The sequence below is a fragment of the Pan paniscus genome, chromosome 18 (genome assembly GCF_029289425.2).
Source record: "Pan paniscus chromosome 18, NHGRI_mPanPan1-v2.0_pri, whole genome shotgun sequence".
NCBI classification, from domain to species: Eukaryota; Metazoa; Chordata; class Mammalia; order Primates; family Hominidae; genus Pan; species Pan paniscus.
In genome coordinates, this window is record NC_073267.2 from 31,674,718 (window position 1) to 31,682,592 (window position 7,875).

At 50.1% G+C, this 7,875-nt stretch overlaps 1 long non-coding RNA gene across 1 annotated transcript; it reads left to right on the plus strand.

The window, feature by feature from the left end:
• The first annotated feature begins 3,089 nt into the window (after window positions 1-3,089).
• Window positions 3,090-6,257, plus strand: LOC134729284 (uncharacterized). The gene is made up of 3 exons (XR_010110252.1): window positions 3,090-3,514; window positions 3,643-3,736; window positions 6,079-6,257. It is a non-coding gene; the product is annotated as an uncharacterized LOC134729284 (long non-coding RNA).
• The last annotated feature ends 1,618 nt before the right edge of the window (window positions 6,258-7,875 follow it).

The following is a 7,875-nucleotide window of genomic DNA, read 5'->3' on the forward strand; positions in this document are numbered from 1 at the left end:
CTTGGTCCCTGCCTGCCTGCCTCACTCTCTGGGTCTCGAGCTTCTGTGACACATGACTCCTCTCTCTTCCTGGAGTGATCCAAGCCCTGCCACTTCCTGACTTTGCCCACACTGTACCCTCTGCCTGGGGCAACTTCATGTCTGCCCATTGTCCCTTAGGCCTCAGCCCAGGCACAAGCCCCTGCCTCCGGAGGTCATCCAGGCCTCACCAGGCTACACCCTCTCGTAAAATTGGATTCCCTCCCTTCAGGGCAGGTTTATAATGAAATCCTCCTCAGAGGCCAGGTGCGGTGACACCCATCTGTAATCCCAGCACTTTGGGAGGCTGAGGTGGGAGGATCACTTGAGGCCAGGGGGTCGAGACCAGCCTGGGCAACATAAGAGAGACTCTTGTCTCTATAACAAATTTAAAAATTAGCTCACCAGGCCAGGCTCAGTGGCTCATGCCTGTAATCCCAACACTTTGAGAGGCCGAGGCAGGTGGATCACGAGGTCAGGAGTTCGAGAGCAGCCTGACCAACATGGCGAAACCCTGTCTCTACTAAACATACAAAATTAGCCAGGCATGGTGGCACGCACCTGTAATCCCAGCTACTCGGGAGGCTGAGGTAGGAGAATTGCTTGAACCCAGGAGGTGGAGGTTGCGGTGAGCCAAGATCATGCCATTGCAGTCCAGCCTGAGCAACAGAGCAAGACTCTGTCTCGAGACAATAAAAACACACAAAAAATTAACTCGCCAGGATGGCACATGCCTATAGTCCTAGCTACTTGGGAGGCTGAGGTGGGAGGATTCCCTTCAGCCCAGGAGTTTGAGGCTGCAGTGAGCCACTATGATTGTGCCACTGCACTCTAACGTGGGCAAAAGCGAGACCCCAGGCTAGAGTGCATGATTTTGGGTCACTGCAACCTCCACCTCCCAGGTTCAAGTGATTCTCCTGCCTCAGCCTCTTGAGTAGCTGGGACTACAGGCATGTGCCACCACGCCTGGGTGATTTTTGTATTTTTAGTAGAGACAGGGTTTAGTAGAGACCATGGTGAAACCCCGTCTCTATTAAACAAATCTCTACTAACCCCATCTCTACAAAAAACAGCTGGGCGTGGTAGTGCACACCTGTAATTCCAGCTACTTGGGAGGCTGAGGCACGAGAATCATTTGCATCTTGGAGGCAGAGTTTGCAGTGAGCTGACATCGCACCACTGCACTCCAGCTGGGATGACAGAGCAAGACCCTGTCTCAAAAATAAGAAAAAGGAACAAACAACAGCAACGACAACAAAAACCCTCTGTGTCAATCACAGCGTTCAAGCTAGGGGAGAGGCGGCCGAATTCTGCCCTCTGCTAACTAACTATAGCTTTGTGGAAATGGGTGAGTGGCGTGCCCTTTTGAGCCTCAGGGCCCCATCTGTAAAATGGGCATAACCGTCATGCCCGTATTTAAGAACAGCCTTGGGAGTAAATGAGTGGAGCTCATGGAAAGATCTCAGCCCACAACCTTCCACAGAACAGGCGCTTCTCACACAGTAAGTAGCAGGAGTGCAGAGGCTGCAGGCATGAATCCAGCCAGACTGCCTGGGTTCAAGTCCCAGCTCCCACATCTTGGTAACTATGTGGCCTCAGACAAGTTACTTAATATTTCTTTTTTTTTTTTTTTTTAGAAGGAGTTTTGCTCTGTCACCCAGGTTGGAGTGCAGTGGTGTGATCTCGGCTCATTGCAACCTCTGCCTCCCGGGTTCAAGCAATTCTCCTGCCTCAGCTTCCTGAGTAGCTGGAATTACAGGCACCTGCCACCACACACAGCTAATTTTTGTATTTTTAGTAGAGACGGGGTTTCACCATGTTGGCCAGGATGGTCTCGAACTCCTGACCTCATGATCTGCCTGCCTCAGCCTCCCAAAGTACTGGGATTACAGGTGTGAGCCACCGCACCTGGACACGTTACTGAATATTTCTGTGCCTAGGTTTCTTCATCTGTGAAATGGGATTGTTGTGAGAACACAAAGGGATTCCCAGGGCAGTTCCTAGTGCATAGTCTGGCTGCCTTTGTGTGTGTGTGTGTGTGTGTGTGTGTGTGTTTGTGTTTAATATAGAGACAGGGTCTCACTCTGTTGCCTAGGCTCGTTTCAAACTCCTGGGCTCCAGTGATCCTCCTGCCTCCACCCAAAGTGGTGGGATTACAGGCATGAGTCAACACACCTGGTCACTTTATATTATTATTATTTTTTTCTTTTGAGACAGGGTTTGGCACTGTTGTCCAGGTTGGAATAGAGCGGTGCAATCTCAACTCACTGCAAACTCCACCTCCCGGGTTCAAGCAATTCTCCTGCCTCAGTCTCCCCAGTAGCTGAGATTACAGATGCCTGCCACCACACACAGCTAATTTTTGCTTTTTTAGTAGAGATGGGGTTTCACCATATTGGCCAGGCTGGTCTTGAACTTCTGACCTCAAGTGATCTGCCCACCTCGGCCTCCCAAAGTGCTGGGATTACAGGAGTGAGCCACCGCTCCTGGCCAATTTTTTAAAGCAACGTTTTCAGCCCATGGCCAGGGTAAGGGGCAGCTGGTACCAAGATCTGGCTTCACTGGCCATGTTATCCAAGAGGCCTCTGCCTGCCTGCAAAGTAAAATCAAAGAGACGTGAAGAGGTCTCACCTGGTTAGCTTTTATTTTCATCATGATAAAGTATGTATATTACTCGAAGTTTACCATTTTATTATTTTTTATCTTACTTTATTTTTTTGAGGCGGAGTTTCGCTCTTGTTGCCCAGGCTGGAGTGCAATGGTGCAATCTCAGCTCACTACAACCTCTGCCTCCCGGGTTCAAGTGATTCTCCTGCCTCAGCCACCCGAGTAGCTGGGACTACAGGCACCTGCCACCACACATGGCTAATTTTTGTATTTTTAGTAGAGATGGGGTTTCTCCATGTTGGCCAGGGTGGTCTTGAACTCCTGACCTCAGGTGATCCGCCCACCTCAGTCTCCCAAGGTGCTGGGATTACAAGCATGAGCCACTGCGCCCAGCCATTTTAACCATTTTTAGGTGTCCAATCCTGTGGCACGTAAGTGAGTTCCCACTGTTGCGTGGTCTGGTTAATTCTGTCATACCGGTGCCTCTTTGCCGAGTCTTCAGTGTGAAAACTTCATCTGCCCTTCTCTCTCTGTTCCCCTGCAGGCTCCAGCTCCAGCCTCTCCCTTCGGGAAAGGTGGACAGTGTTCAAGGTTCGGATGATGGCTGGGGTATGTCCCTGTGGGGCTTGCTCACCTCCAGGCCCCCCACTTATATCTTCTGCCTTTTCCAGGGTCTGCTGTGGTACATTGTTCCTTGGTCGTAGTTTACTTTGCCAAGTATTTCATTAACCAGGGACTTGTAAGTGAGGGGTGCTAGGAGGGGTGTGGAGGTGGCGATTGGGGCTGGGACCCACACGGCCCCGTCCATCTCCCCTGTCTGGTATTTGTTGCAGTTTGAACTCCTCTTTTTCCAGAACACTTCCCTGAGTCACGCTCAGCAATACCGCTGGTAAGAGGAGCGAGGGCAGTGGGCTGGGAGGGTGCCGTGGTGATGCAGCTGCGCTGCCCAGTAGGCACTGGGGGGAGCGGGATGGTCCCTGGAGGAGCCTCCTCTCCTACCCTCAACCCTAACCTCAGGTACCAGATGCTGTACCAGGCTGGCGTCTTTGCCTCCCGCTCTTCTCTCCGCTGCTGTCGCATCCGTTTCACCTGGGCCCTGGCCCTGCTGCAGGTACCAAACCCCTGCCCCTCACTTCACTCCCACCTTGGCTCCCAGCTTGGCTCCCAGCTTCCCCAAACCCCTTGCTTCCCACTATCAGTGGGAAGTGTAAATTTTTTTTTTTTTTTTTTGAGACAGAGTCTCACTCTGTCGTCCAGGCTGGAGTGCAGTAGCGCAATCTTGGCTTACTGCAACCTCTGCCTCCCGGGTTCAAGTGACTCTCCTGCCTCAGTCTCCTGAGTAGCTGGGATTACAGGTGCCCGCCACCATACCTGGCTAATTTTTGTATTTTTAGTAGGGATGGGATTTTGCCATATTGGCTGGTCTTGAACTCCTGACCTCAGGTGATCTGCCGGCCTCAGCCTCCCAAAGTGCTGGGATTACAGGGAAGTGTAAATTGTACACTATCATTTCTTAGCACAGGGAACCAAAGTCCAGCAGAGCTCCATGTAAAATGTATAGCCTCAGGAGCCAAGCAAAACTGAGCTTCAGTACTCAGCCACTGTGTGACTTAGGGCAGGTCTCAGAACCTCTCTGAGCCTCAATTTCCTCATGTATAAACTGGGTGTGGCCAATACCTATTTTTCAGGGTAGTTGTAAGAAATAGAGATGAGAGAAAGAATCGAAGAACAAGATTTTGTAGTGTGTGTGTGTGTGTGTGTGTGTGTGTGTGTGTGTGTGTGTGTGTGTGTGTGTGTGTGTTGTAAGCATTGGGATTGGGCTGGGCCAGGTGGCTCATGCCTGTAATCCCAGCACTATGGGAGGCTGAGGCAGGTGGATCATTTGAGCTTGGTAGTTCAAGTCCAGCCTGGGCAACATGGCGCAATCACATCTCTACAAAAATTAGCCAGGTGCAGTGGCGCACACCTGTAGTCTTAGCTACTGGGAAGCTGAGGTGGGAGGATCACTTGAACCCATGAGGTCAAGGCTGCAGTAACCAAGGTCATGCCACTGCACTCCAGCCTAGGCAATAGAGCGAGACCCTGTCTCCCAGAAAAAGAAAAAAGAAAGGAAAAGTCGGAACCTTCCTCTGTCGCCTAGGCTGGAGTACAGTGGCATGATCATAGGTCATTTACCTCAGGCAAAGAGACAGGCTTTCAAATAATGTTTCTAACTATAAGAAAATATACAGTTCTTTTATTCTAGATAGTTAATTATAATAGAATTGGTGACTTTGAAGTCAGTGGGTTATTTATCTTGAGGGTGGTGAGCAAATTCAACTGCCCTTGGCAAACAGTAGTTTACAGCTTTAAGGGTGCAAACACCCTTCCTTACAACAGTCTAATAAAAGGAGTTTCATATAACCAGCATTCATTGTTTCAAGGTTACAAATCCACAGCCCCTGCAGGTAACTGTTACAATAAACTGTCAACTGTGACAGGAAAGTCCTCTGCCTTTGAAATTTAGGAACTTGGCCAGTCCTGGTGGCTCACACCTGTAATCCCAGCACTTTGGGAGGCCAAGGCAGGTGAATCACCTGAGGTCAGGATCAGGAGTTTGAGACCAGTCTGGCCAACACAGTGAAACCCCGTCTCTACTAAAAATACAAAAATTAGTTGGGCGTGGTGGCACCTGCCTGTCATCTCAGCTACTCGCTAGGCTGAGGCAGGAGAATTGCTTGAACCCCGGATATGGAGGTTGCAGTGAGCCGAGATTGCAGTACTGTACTCCAGCCTGGGCCACAGAGCGAGACTCCATCTCCAAAAAAAAAAGACTTAGGAACTCAATTCTGTGATAGCAAAATACAGAAATAGAGATTATACTTTAGGCTAGGTGTTGTGGTTCACACCTGTAATCCCAATGCTTTTGGAGGCTAGGGTGGGAGGATCACTTGAAGCCAGGAGCTTGAGACCAGACTGGGCAACATAGTGAGACCCCCCACCTCTACAAAAAATTAAAAAAAAAATAAGCCAGGTGGGAGAATTGCTTGAGCCCAGAAGTTTGAGAGAGCAGCCTGGGTAACATCACGAGACCTCATCTCTACAAAAAACAACAACAGGGTGTGGTGACATTCACCTGTAATCCCAGCTACTCGGGAGGCTGAGGCAGGAGGATTGCTTTAGCCCAGGAGTTCCAGGCTGCAGTGAGCCATAATCATGCCACTGTACCCCAGCCTGGGTGAGACCCTATCTCAAAAAAAAAGATTACACTTTCGTATTATGGCAAAAGCATGTAAATATCCTCCAGCCTCCTTCCTTATTTATCTGAGCAGTGCTGCAAGCCCAGGGTTTGTACCCACAAAGCCCCAAATTTATAACTCAGGGTGCTTGTAGATACCACTGAAACATGTAGCTTATGGTTTTAAGCTACATGTTTTTAGCTATAATGTTTTTTGTTTTGTTTTGTTTTTTGAGATGGAGTCTCGCTCTGTTGCCCAGGCTGGAATGTAGCAGTGCAATCTTGGCTCACTGCAACCCCTGCCTCCCAGATTCAAGCGATTCTCAAGCCTCAGCCTTCCGAGTAGCTGGGATTACAGGTGCGCGCCACCAAGCCCAGCAAATTTTTTGTTTTGTTTTGTTTTGTTTTGTTTTGTTTTTTAGAGACAGAGTTTCGCTCTTGTAGCTCAGGCTAGAGTACAATGGCGTGATCTTGGCTCACTGCAACCTCCGCCTCCCAGGTTCAGGCGATTCTTCTGCCTCAGCCTCCTGCGTAGCTGGGATTACAGGCACGTGCCACCACACCTGGCTAATTTTTGTATTTTTTAGTAGAGATGGGGTTTCGCCATGTTGGCCAGGCTGGTCTTGAACTCCTGACCTCAGGTGATCCACCCGCCTTGGCCTTCCAAAGTGCTGGGATTACAGGTGTGAGCCACCACACCTGGCTAGAGGTGTGTCCTTTTTAATGCTCATCTTTAAGTCCACCTCAGATTTAATGAATTAGGACCTCTAGGGTAAGCCCCGCTTGGGGCATTTGTACCTAGATCCCCAGGCGATTCTTACATATACGAAAAGTATGAACCACCAGGAGGAGGCCTACACACTGCACAAGAGGCAATGTGGTGTGGTCAGGGCTGGGAGGATGGCACCTCCTTGAGAGACTGGGGCACAGAGGTGGGACCTACACCCTGGGGTGGGGATCAAAGAGGCTTCCTGGCCAGGTGCGGTGGCTCCTGCCTATAATCCCAGCACTTTGGGAGGCTGAGGCAGGGGGGCAGCGACTGCTTGAGACCAGGAGTTCGAGCCCAGCTGAATAGGATGCCCGGCTACTCCCACCTTGTTTTACCATCGTGAACCAACGGTTTTTCAAACGGGCAATTTTGCTGCCCAGGGGATGTTTGGCAACGTCTGCAGGCATGCTTTGGTTGTCACAACTGAGGGATGCTATGGGCACCTAGTGGGCAGAGGCCAGGGATCCTGCTAAATGCGCTGCCATATACAGGACAGCCCTCACCATGCAGAACAACCAGCACCAAATGCCAAGAGTGCTGCAATTGAGAAATCCTGGTTTCGATGGTCCCACTTCCTTTAAGAAGCCTCCATTTTTTTTTTTTTTTTTATGAGACAGGATCTTGCTCTGTCACCCAGGCTGGAGTGCAGTGGCACAATCATAGCTTACTGCAGCCTCCACCTCCTGGGTTCAAGCAATCCTCCTGTCTCAGACTCCCGAGTAGCTGGGACTGCAGGTGCGTGCCACCATGCTCAACTAATTTTTAAATTTTTTGTAGAGACGGAGTTTTGTTATGTTGCCCAGGCTGGTCTCGAACTCCTGGCCTCAAGTGATCATCCCACCTTGGTCTCCCAATGTGCTGGTATTACCTGCATGAGCCACTGCACCAGGCTGAGGTTGAGAATTTTCTTTTTTTTTTTTTTGGGATGGAGTCTCTCTCTGTTTCCCAGGCTGGAGTGCAGTGCTGCGATCTTGGCTCACTGCAGCCTCTGCCTCCCAGGTTCAAGTGATTCTCCTGCCTCAGCCTTCCAAGTAGCTGGGACTACAGGACCACTACACCCAGATAATTTTTGTATTTTTAGTTGAGATGGGGTTTTACCATGTTTAGTAGAGACCAGGCCAGGCTGGTCTCGAAATCCTGACCTCAGGTGATCTACCCACCTCAGCCTCCCAATGTGCTGGAATTACAGGCATGAGCCACCACACCCAGCCTATTATGAATACTTTTAAAAGGCAATCAGGCTGGGTGTGGTGGCTTGTGCCTT